At 44.7% G+C, this 12,134-nt stretch overlaps 1 protein-coding gene across 2 annotated transcripts in view; it reads left to right on the top strand.

Moving 5' to 3' along the window:
• The window catches only part of PRDM1 (PR/SET domain 1), a 102,016-nt gene that overhangs the window by 59,930 nt on the left and 29,952 nt on the right, over positions 1-12,134 (top strand). The window lies entirely within an intron of this gene.

The raw sequence follows: 12,134 nt of genomic DNA, 5'->3' as shown, positions 1-12,134 counted from the left end.
GGCCATGACTCCCTGTTTCTCAGCCCAAGTTTCTGAACACCCCTTGCGGCTCCGCAACGCGCTTGGCCTCGCTGCAGCTGCCTCGGAGTCAAGGCTGATGGGCAGCCCCGGCTCCAGGTCTGGGCACTAAGATATTCCTGTGGTCACACATGACGGCGGGACAGCATCTCCCAGGTAGCCATCCCCACGCCAGGGCAGCCGGGAGCCCTCCCGTGGAGGAGTTATCCAGCTTGGGACTGGCCATCCGGAACACCTCCTCCGTTTTCTGATAAAGTGGAAACAGCCGGCGGTGAATTATCTGTCCGCTCCCATAGCTACTGCGGTAGTCAAGTGCTTGAAGGGCCAGTCGTTCAGAGATTCAATTAGCAGGAAAGATGCTCTACTGCAAACATAAAGCCACAGTGCTTCAGCGGCTGGCCAGCATCCATACGTGGTATATAGCCAAACCTCCACTGTTAGCAGCACGACTGGGTGGCTTTATTTCTGCAGTTTTTCCTTGTGATGAAACCCTAAGCAGTTGCCGAAGGCTTTGAAGAAAGAACAGGTACCTATATTATTAGCACGGATGTTAACTTCTTTTATGTAAAGAGAGGGGGGAAGTGGCTGCCTGGCTTACTTTAAATTGAATTAGAAACCCGGGGTCCGGGACAGAGGTCACAAAAACATGTCAGAGCATGTCAGCCTTTATGGTTTTGGGTGGAAAACTCCAATTCTCACTTTCCACTGAGTAATACTGAGAGCTGATAATTTGTGTGGTTTTTAACCTGGCTATGAATGATGAATTATTTATTTAAAAGTGATAAACTATGGGGAGGTCCCTATGGCTGAGATGTTTTATGTTCAACAAGGAGATGGGTCTCAGGCACCCTTCTGACATGGGAGTTACTTCCTTGCATTTTCACTTGAGGCTGGTATCCATCCCTGTAAGTTGCTTTTCTGTAGCCGCCAGGATGTGCTGATATGCAGGGCACAATGAACCAGTTTCACTGAGAGAGAGCTAAAAATCACGTTGTCATCTGGTGACATGAATTCAGCTGAAGCAGAGTCAGACCCAGATTTATTTGCAAGCAAAGACAGGATGAAGATACAGTCAGCATCAGTTCAGAAACTCTGCCTGAACCTTGCTTTGAGTAAGCGTGTCAGCAAATAGCTTCTAAACTGATTTACCTGAACCAAGAATGATAAAACCCATGCGTGAAAAGGGCCTGTATTTAACTAATGGTGTGAACAGGCAGTGTGGCCAGTTCAGCTTCAGCCCGGCAATCCCCAGCGCTCACATGTTCAGAGAAATGCTGGGAAGTGGTGCTGGGAAACTGGAAATGGAGTTCTGCTTAACTCTGCCCTGTAAACAGGGTTGGTCTGTGTGCCAGACGCAAACACATGAATTTACTGTTGGTTTAAGGACCTCCATGCTATTATTCAGCTGGAAACTTCCCCCCACCGCAGTAGATTAAGGGGACCAGAGGCTGACTTATATCATCTTTCCCTTCACAAACGAGAAGCCCTGGGAAGTTACGTGGGTTACTTGAGGTATGGACCAGCCGGCTTGACTAATGTGTTCTGATTAGAGATCTTAAGAGGTATTTGCAGGACCAAAGCACTTATGTAAAGAAGTGTTTTTTAAAATAACATAAGTCCACATGACAGCATATAAAAGTCAAATGACAGGGCAATTCATGGGTTATTGTTACAAAACTAACCTTTCAAATGAGTTCCCAAAATACTCTGTGGTTGGAGTTTCACTTGAGGAATTTGCTTTTAAGCCACTTTCTCCAGGTTTTAAATCTGCCTACAGAAAACATCAAAAACTTTTTTTTTTTTTTTTTTTTAATAGGAAAAGAGAGAAAGAAAAACAGCATTTTTTTTTTTTTTTTTTTCCTGCTTTAAAGTGAATGCTCTTGAAACATATCACCCCATACCTGACTGGGGGGGGAAAAAAGTCTACCTTCTGAAACTGGGCATCAGTTTTCTTCGACAGCACAAAAGCCACCGTCCCAACACTTAGCAATGCAACACGTCGCCTGCTCTTGCAGCTCATACTTTATTCTCTGCATCAAAGCTTTGGAAAGGGGGGGGAGAGAAAAAACAGAGAGTGAGAGAGCGAAAGAGACAAGCTCTTCAGAGCCTCTAATGACGCGTGCCAAACACGTGGAAGGTAAATCCCCTAATTCAGGCTATTCTTTCAGCATTCCCTGGCGGGCGGCCAAGCTAAATATTTCTGCCGGATAAAAAATGCACCCTTGCATGCGGCACTTTCTTAGCAGGATGGCTCTCGGGCTGTGGCGGAGGGGGCTTCTCCGGGGGAAAGCCAACATGTGTGTTCTCTTATCTATTTATTTATTTTATTAAAAGGGGGCTTTATGGGCTGTGATTGGATTAACTTAGTGAACCCGGGAGGAAGAGGAAAAACAAATTGGGAAGCTGGTTTAGCACCCCCACCTTTTTGTCATCTTCTTTTGGGATTTCCTGGCTGGCTGCCACCTTGAGCCTGTTGAATGTTCTTTAGATCAATCAATTAAAAAGGCTTTAATATTTGGGTGATTGGAACGCAACATATGGGCTGCTGGTGCGGATGTCATGTGGTGCATGTAGTTAATTGAAATGATTAATAGAGGTGTTAGTTTCTTCAAGACTAATTGAAGAAAGAATATAATTGGAAGCATGGACTAGCCATTATTGTTGGCTTTGTTTAACATATTGTGTCCCTTAAACACTTTTACGTGTTTATAAGCATTCAAATGGATTTTGTTTAGATTTCCCCAGCATGGGGATCAGCAAAATCATGTTTACTGTACATCCAAAAGTCAAATCTATTTTTATGTAAATCCATCTTAAAAAAATATATATATTTCCATGTGTCTCAACTACTTCAATAACCACATTCAGAGAATATCTCTGAATTTCTGGTACCTGTTTGTCTTTAGACCCTTGATGGACTTAAACCAGGTTACCCTGCCTCCTTGTTACCTGTGTGGCTACAGCATCCATCCTCAGAAGCTGGCCATGAGTCTCTGAAGGCCTGCTAGCTCACTCCTCTCTCTGCAACAAGTCATGCTGATTTACACTCTTCTGGTGTCCTAGCACACTGTAAATGTGCCAGGTATTTTGGAGAAATTGCATCAAGATTGTGCTACACCACTCCTTGTCAGCCTGACCATATTTCAAAGGGATCTGGTTCTCCTGGCTTTAACTGACAGAAATAAACATGAAATGAGAGAAATTCAGAGGAGTTAGCTGAAAGCAGTTCTTTTGGCTTCTCCACCTTCTTTAAGAACAGTACATGCCTTTTTTCTTTTTTTTTCTTTTTTTTTTTTTCTGTAGTAGCAGTCTGAATTTTTACTGAAATTCTTAAGCTAGCATGAAATACAAAACCAAAGCTATGAACTGGCTGCAGAGGACATCCTGCAGCAAGGAGAGGGTGCAAAGGATGTGTCTTCTGACAGCAGTCCTGCTGAAAAAAGGGTAGCACTCAGGTTAGAAATGGGGAAACTAAGGAAATATGAAAATCTCTAGTCTGTAGTCAGTAAACAGGAGCTGGGCAGCGCTGCCCTCACTGCTCTGCTGTGCTCAAGGAAGCCTTCAGCTGGGGATTTCTTAAGACCGAAGATCATGGCTCAAATAACCTGTGAATCTGCTAGATGGTAAGTGGTTAGTTACCATGAAGGAAGAAAATCAGTTATTCATAATTTTAATGTTCTGGGAGAGGTCTGTCTTTCTGGAAAGCACATAGAGCTTGCTTTCTGTTGTTTTCGTTTGCATGTGTGGTGCAGCTTATGTACTTGTGCATCTTTTTCAGTAGCCAGAAAGCTAATTCTGCAACCCAGAATAAACTGAACAGAGAAGTGATAGATAAGTTGAGAGGGGCTTGTTGTTGGCTGAGAAGAAAAGAGTATAGGATGGTTTTAATATTCCAGAGTCTTCCCACACAGATTTCCAGTGATGCTTTGAAGGCAACTGTGTGTCTGCAAAGACTTTGAGCCTCCCCGGAAGATGTGGCCTGTCTTGTGTACAGATCTGAGCAAAGTGTTTGTAGAAAGGAAGTGGCTGTCCTGTACTGGGGGCTGAGAGGAAGGGAAGGCATTAGGTCTGATTGCAAGCTTCCCTTACTCCCTGTTGCCTGATTTGTGTGCGTATAGTGCTAGCGATTTGAGATGAGTATGCCATGGCAGGCTGGTGCAAATTAATCTTTCATTAACTAATTTCATTAGTTCAGACTTTTCTTTTTTTCATTATTATTTAGTGATGAGATTAGTCACCTAGGGATCTGGTTTTATTACATCAGACTACTGCAATTAGATAGTCACTTACTTATTTTTTAATCTTAAGAGTAATGAAGAATGGTAGCATCAGCATTTCTGCTGCCTTCATTGCCGTTCAGGATTTAGTACATGGAAAGGAGCACATTATGTAAACCTACTGGAGCAGGAACATCCTCTTCTTCTTTATCAAACCTTGTCATCTTTTATAACTGAAAGAATTCTTGTCTGTTTGGCCTGGGCCACTGAAAGAGGAATAGCAGGCCAAGGAAATAGGTTTTAAATCTTTGCACATGCGTTATATGTGATTTGTGCATTATGTTTATATTCTCATTCTCATACAAAGGACAATTTTCAATAACATATCCCCAAAATTAACCCCAGCAAACTAATCTCTAATATAAGGGGGGCTGGTAGCATCACCAATTGTGAAGATGGATCGACCGTTTGCATTAGGAGACCCTACTTTTAGGTGTTCATAGATCTACCAAACTTGTGGCTCAGTTATTTCTTACATGTCACTTGCTTTGTACTGTATTTTCCCTCAAACCCTATTCTGCCATTTCCAAGAACTTGGCTATGGGAAAAAAAGGGTGTTGCTGACACGAGGAGTGTGATGACTTTTCCTTTGAAAACTGATCTCCACCGTGACAGTCCCCAGTTCCTGGGGCAGGAGTCTGAATGACAGGTTCAGCCTATGTGGGGATGGGGACAGCGTTTGTGGTTGGAGAGAGCAGTGGCCATTGCTGTCAGGGATGCTCCAACACTGTCCCTGACTGGCAAGCCAACAGCCCTGGGGCTGTAGGAGGGCATCACAGCTCTTTTCAGAGTGTGAATGCTTTTGGGTGTAGGATTGAGTGCCTGAACTGAGAGCTGGAGAGCGGGTGTTTGGTGCTTGCCTACTGTAAACTGTCCTCAGCCAGGAGAACCACAAAAAGGAGCTGTTTTAAAAGCCTGTAGACAAAAGCTGAACCTGGAGGGGATTATAAAGGAGAAGAGCCTGCGCCTAGAGATCAGCAGAGTCAGGGACGAGGGAAACTGAGAGTAAGGTTGGTACGAGATCGAGGGATTTATCTTTATGGGTTATTGTAGAAGAAGACGAGCGAGCTCGGTGTTAAAAGCGGGTGGGATGTAAGCCAGCTCTGATCCAAAAGCTGCCTGGCTGCATTAGCACGGTGCTAAGCCCAAGCTAATATATCCGGCTTCTCACCAGGGCTTATTAGCTCGGGCTCAGTGCCATACTAACAGAGTCACAGGGCTTGCAGTTGGCTGGGCACCATGCCTGCTCCGAGTGTGCCCTGAGCTCAGTGCTGCAAGCCTGCCGAGGAGCACCAGGAGATGCCTGGAGCCCTGACTACACCACGATGCTGCTCAGGTGGAGGAGGCCAGGCTGGGAAGGGGCAGGAGGGGATGGGGGCGTACTGCCTGTTCTCAGATCAGGAGGAGAAGGGGGAGTAGCTGAGGAAACAGGAGGAACTGAAACCGGCTTGGTGAGAAGACCCAGCACAAGGAGTTTGGGTGTGGGAGAGGAGATGGGAGTGACTGGAAAGGGAAACTGCAAGAGGGTAGGGGAAGGACAAGATGAGGGCTTGCTGGGCAAGGAAACTGATCAAAAGTCTGCGCCAAAGTCTGGAAGATGGAGTGAGATGGGAAGAGAGGAAGTGAGGAACAAACTCCACACCAAACCTGGAATGCAACCAAGATGCCTGACAGCAGCTGTTTCTCTGCTTCCAATGATCCCCTGGGGAAGCCAACCAGCAGAAGTGTCCTGTCCCAGTGCTCGTGCTGGCCTTGCCAAAAATCCCTATATCATTGCTCAGAGTTGGGTCTGTCAGCTACCCTGGCAGAGGTCTGTCCATGGCAGATGAGTATCCTAGCTCTGCTGGTGATCTGTGTGGGTGTTGGTGTGATGCCAGGTCATGGGATCTCCACTTTTGCTATTTTCAGTTTTAAAAATTAGGAAACTAAACAAAAACTGTTGAAAAAAAAATTACTAAAATTGCAAACTCAAATTCTCCAGAGTTTTTAGGTTGTTTGCCTAACCTCAGTCTGATCCTTTTGTGCATTCTGATACAGTTGTTAATTACTCATTTAATTACTGTTGTTTTTTTTCCTTTTTACCGGTTACTTGCCTCATTCAAGAATGAGACAAGCTTGCTAGGGTGGTGTAATAATACGTTGACTTGAAGATACCTCTTGCCCCCATCTCCTTCACCACAGTGTAAGGAGGTATGAAGGCAGCTGCAGGGAGAAGTGCTGCAGGGGAGCTTTGCTCCAAGGAACTCAACGCTGTTTCTGCTCATGGTTCTGAGTAAGTCTCACGGCAGTTCACCTCCACAAAGCATTTTGTAGGTGCTCATCAGTTTTGGTGTCTTCTGGGTGTTTGATTCGAAGCCCTGCAAAATACAGATCTGTCATGGATGCCAGTAAGAGAAACGCTTTGAACTGAGAAAGTAAAGCGTAGTGCTGAGTAAATCAGCTGCTCTGCATCCCAAAATTAATGTCTGCTTTTGATGTTAATGTCATTGCGTCCCTGTACCCCTTCCGCTGAGCAAGAATAGCAATAATACCTTCATCAGCATATGGGGGAGGTATTGTGAAAATCAGATTAGTCATTATTTGATATTTGTGAGGCATTCAAGGAGTGCTGTTGTGATGAACAAAGTGGAAAAATACAAAACAAAATTGCTTAGTTTGCCTTCCATTTGAACAGTTTGCGGTAAAAAGAAGGCACTGGGCCCTTCAAGGAGAAGAAGGAGAGAATAAATCTGGAAAATGACTTTTTAAGTCAGCACTCTTCTTTCTAAACACCGAATGAGGAAGCAATCTGGTGGAAAAGAAGGTGGTGCTTGCTACACCAGGAGGGCAGGATGAAGTTTCTGACTTATTCTCTACCGAAGACTGGAAAGAGTGCCTGGTTTTGCATGAGAATAGTCTCAATTCCCTTTATTTTGGAGTGTCTGTCTCACTGCAAAGCACGGCTTCTTCTTACGTGAGTAGGTTGTCTTGCAAGGCGGATGGTTCGCGTTGGGTTTTTGTAGAACCTTGATTCAGCTTCAGGGAAGGAGGAATGAAGAAGCAGAAGAGTGAACTTCTGGCAGCTGAAACCCTCCTTTCCCTGTGTTTGAGCAATCTGAGCTCTTATGAAACCTTTTGAAATCTCAGTTGCTGATGTCTTTCTGACCCCCAAAATTATTCTTGTGCAAATGTTGACACCCAGCAGGGATGATATCACTGACTTAGGAAAACACATCTAGCTTATCAGAAGCTGCAGGATTCCAACAATGTACTGGCAACACCAGCCTTTCTTTTTTTTTTTTTTTCTTTTCTTTTAATTGTTTGCTGTTAGTTGGCAGATGGTATTGTGAATCAGGTTATGCATATCTGAGGGTGCAGAATAGTTTTTCAGTTCATACAAAGCCGAGCCCGTGTCACACACCAAACTGGTTTTATCCTCTCGTCTTCTGCGCGTGAATTTTCTGTGAGCTTATGATTTTGCTATGTTTGCTAATTTTATGTTGACAGTTTTAATTACACACTCCCGGAGTGTATAAACACAACAAGAACTAGATCTGACCTAGAAGCAGGTCTCAGTGCAAACAGGCATATTTTCCAATTGAATACAGGCTTTGTGTAATCTGCTGTGTGGGTTGGACCCATAGCTCACTGAAATCAAAGGACATCAAAGCTTCTCCATCGACTGCCTTTTCAATCAGTCCTTAATTGTTGTTTTATTGCCGATTCTGACACTAAATTTCTTTGATTTGATTGCTGAAGGAAAAAGAAGTGAAAGTGGGGGGAAAAAAACTGGAAAATTTCGAGGCTGGGGCCTCCCATGTCGTGCCATTAGACAACAGGCAGGGAAAAGGGAGCGATTACAGCCCATTGCTCTGCGGACATGTATAATGCCAGAAAATGACTTTAAACTTCATTTTATGTCTTACTTTTTTAGAGTTACAAGGTAATTCCAAAAATGAAAGCGTATTTATGTGCAGCATGGGTACTGCTGTGCATAGGAGGAAAGAGCTGCCCTCTAATAAACTAGTGCAAAACCAGAAGAGTCCAGTTGGCCCAAAAGTGACAATTTTGAGCTCTGCTGCTCGGAGTTTGGGGTTTTGCTTTTTAAATTAAAGGCGTGGCCAAGTGTTCATTATCCCGATGATAAAAGCGGTAAAAATAGGTGCGAAACGGCTCTTGTGCAATGCTGTAATTTACCTTTATTTTAAACTGGCTTACACATCTTAATACATTATGACAATCAGAATTATCAGGCCACCAGGCGGAGAGGAGTTTGTTTTGTTAATTGCTCTTGTTAAGCCTAATTACAGAATGGGGTGGAGTGGATGCGAGGGGAGGGAGGAATCTGCTAGCAAGAGGAAATTCTCAAATCCTCGGAGCGGTTCCAGGCAGTGCGTGCCGGGCAGCGAGGGCGCGGGTGCGTGCTGTGCGTGCCCGGGTGTGCGCGGGCACCGGGACCAGGACGAATGTCAGGCTTTCCCTGCGGACTAACATCCCGAGATGCATGAGCTGGAGGTGGGGAACCCGCTCTGTGTGGACACATGAAGGTACAGCTAAACAAAGAGACGGGCTGTGGTTTCCTTTATGTATTAACTCCTTTCTATTTTTCCTTTCCTCTCTTATTTTTTTCTTTTTTAGTTTTTCTTTGAGCGATGTCAATTACTTATTTTGCTGTTCTTTTGTGAGTTTCGTGTTTGGTTGAGTGTCAGATTGGTTTGCTGATGTGACATGCCATCCTCTGATGTTACGGGGTTGCCAGCACAATATCGATGTACATAGCTATGGGTTGGTATCCTAAAGCCCTTTGAACCACCTTCCCCATGGCTGCAGCAGAGAAGTGCCACCCCAAAATTGCATTGTTTTGACTTTTCAATGGGAAGCATGTGTCCACAGAGCCCCTTCTGCCCAGCAGGATTTCGTTTTGTTTGCGTGCCCCACATTAGGCTGCTGGCGACACGCCGGGGGCTGTGCCTGCCCTGCTCTGCCAGCCCACTCGGCATCCTCGGGAGCCTCCTGGCCAGGAGTTTCTGATAAGGTGGTTTGGAGCAGGCAAAATGTAAAGCCGGCGATGATATAACAAATCTGTGATCTTCTCTGGGGTATGTTACCTGACTTGTTTGCTGCCAAGGTGGTTTTATTGTTTTGGCTACTGGGTGGAGGGAGGGGACTAGGAGAGCAGAGGAGTCACGCTTTTGTTTTGTTTAATTATAATGTATGCTTTTAATAAAACCTTTTAGTGCCGGGAATTAAATGGCACTGCAGCGCTGCACAAGAAGAAAAATGCTACTGCTGTCGTAGCTGACAGCTGAGTGGTTAGGTGGCCAGCGTGGGGCTGAGCCTCAGGAGCCCTTTCTGTGCTGGCTGGAGATACTGCCGGGTAAATGTGTTTACTTTTTCCGTAGTATTTATACTAGTTAATGTGTCGCACTAGATAAATCTACTTCCTGAGTCCATCTTTCAGCTTGCTCTCTCCCCCTTCCCAATTGACAAATGGTTTGAGTTTGACACTGTTTTATCAGTTGAGCCCCTGCTGGGTGCTGCATGCCTGCTAGGTTTTGCTTTATCGTGAAAAGTGAATTATCTGCAATATTTTGTTACCGTCTAACTAGCAGTTGGCAGGCTTTCATAGAGGAACTGATTTGGATTTCAGCACGGGGAGGCTGTTGTCTTTCTCTGCAAAGCCCCGTTGTTGCTCTCCAGGAAAACAAAAGATCCCGGAGCTTTCTGCACCGCAATCTGCTGCTGTCCCACTTTCAAGGAGGTGTTTTGTTTGTTGCGGCAGCTTCCTATCTGAAAATGATAAATCGACAGACGTGTGCGCTGCTCTAAACCTCTGTCTCCAGGGCTTTGTGTTCACTTAGGGTAAAATACATTATTTTGTGGTAGCCTCCGGTGTGATTTAAACTTCGTTTAAAGATTACAAAGCAAAAGGGAAAGCATCAACATCTTTAGCAGTGGTAGTTTGATGAGGAATAGCTGTCAGAAGAACTCTACTGACTTACCTCAAGTGGGTTTCAAATGCATTAGGGACTCATTAATATTAATAGTAGAATGGACATTTCCTGCATTCGTTTGACATCTTCCACTCTCTCTTTTTTTTTTTTTTTTTTTTAAGAGCAACTTGGAGCGCAGTTTTAACACTTATTCAAGTTAATACAAGGATGATAAGCTAAAGTTAAACAGAAGGAGACCCCTGAGTGTGTGGGGTCGGTCTCTAGGAGTCCTGGAATTCGGTGCTGTGCTTCACAGAGAGATTGTGGTAAACGGCGGGGCAGTTTGCGAAACGGGTCCACTGGGTCCAGTAGGAACCAGAAGAAACTGGTGTGAGATCCCAGTTCTGGGAGGGTGACTGGAGGGTTGCTATTGAAGCAGCATGTAAGCATTAATAACCATACAGATTTCTAAAGCGAGCACGGTGGCAGCTTGTTTGTACGTTCAGTGGTGAAAAAGGAAAAACCAAGCCATTTTTCAGTCTCAAAATGTCTAGCGAGGTTGGCTGAACGGTTCGGCATGAAAAATGAGTGAATCCAAGGTAATTTACATTTGTTTTCTATCTTTGAAGTCCAGCGATGCACATTTTTATCATTCTGCTCTGTCACTGGTAGGATTCCAAGCCTTCTCCAGAAAAAAAAAAAAAAAAAAAGAAAAAGAAAAAAGGGAATTTGAAAAAAACACCAAATACCTTTGAGAGGTAATACAAAACCGGGAACACTGTCAGCACCAGGAGGAAACACGTAATGGCGATGATCGTTTTTCAGTGTCTTGCCCAGCACATCACAGCGCGACCCTCTGGGCCCTTCAGCTAGGGAGAGCTCCTTGCAGCACAGCAAAGCAGGGACTTGCTTGCCATAGAAAGCATAGCTGAGAGCTGCAGCCCGTGAAACGTCAAAGGAAAAGTGTAAGTCCACACAAAGCGCCTTGTCTGGCAAAACTGGTGATGCAGCAGCCAGAAATACAGCAGCGCACACGAGTTTGGCAGCTCTTCCTGACAGGGTGATTTGAATGGTCGGTGTGCGTCTGCTCTACTTGTTGAGCCTAATGAAAAGTACAGTTTAATCACTGGTGTGCCAAATTGAGCATGATTAGCTGTTATTGCAGATTAGTGCATTGTCTGGGGCTCCAGAATTATTGATCCGGGTGCTGTGTGCTGATGTTTTCCGTGCCCTCTGCCGTAACCTCTTCTTAATGCCTCGGGGAGGGGAGCAGGGAAGGAGAGGAGGAGGAGGGAAGTCCAGATGGGAAGAAAACAGGTCCTGAAAAGACCACATAGGAACTAGGTCAGGTACTCTGGAGATTAAAGAAGCATGCTTCATCCCTGGACGCAGGAGGCAGGGACAAGTAGCATACAATTACGAGGAATTAGAACGGCAACAAGTAGTGCAGATTTATCAGCTTTAATTGTCTATTGTCAGGACAGAGCCCTTCTTGTAGATCAGGCGCTGCCAATGCTTTAATACCTCTAATGGACTCTCTATTGTGGGATTATCTCTCCTAAGGACAATGTCTTTCTTTCAAACTAGTTGTTTTGGGAGAGAGAAAAAAAAAAAAAAGGAAAAAAAAAAAAAAAAAAGAGCTGCAGCCCTAGGTTTTTTCTCTCTGTGGCTTGTCCCATTCTGCAGGAAGTAGCCAAGAGCCCAGTGCTGCTCTTCTGTCAGCAGCACCAATTCCTGCAGGGGAGCCGAGAGATACCTATTGAACATTAACCCCCTTTGCTCCACCTTCCCCAGCGAGCTCCTCCAGAAACAATAGCGGGTTGATAAAGAGCAGATAAGCAAGGACACAGGGCTTAAGAATCTCTCGGCTATCTTTATTTTAAAAGCTTTCCTGGGTTTTGCAAAGTAAACATTACAACATTTAAAG

The sequence above is a fragment of the Anas acuta genome, chromosome 3, assembly GCF_963932015.1.
Source record: "Anas acuta chromosome 3, bAnaAcu1.1, whole genome shotgun sequence".
Classification (NCBI taxonomy): Eukaryota; Metazoa; Chordata; class Aves; order Anseriformes; family Anatidae; genus Anas; species Anas acuta.
Note: the sequence above shows the minus strand (reverse complement) of the source record. Positions and strands in the feature narration are given on the sequence as shown.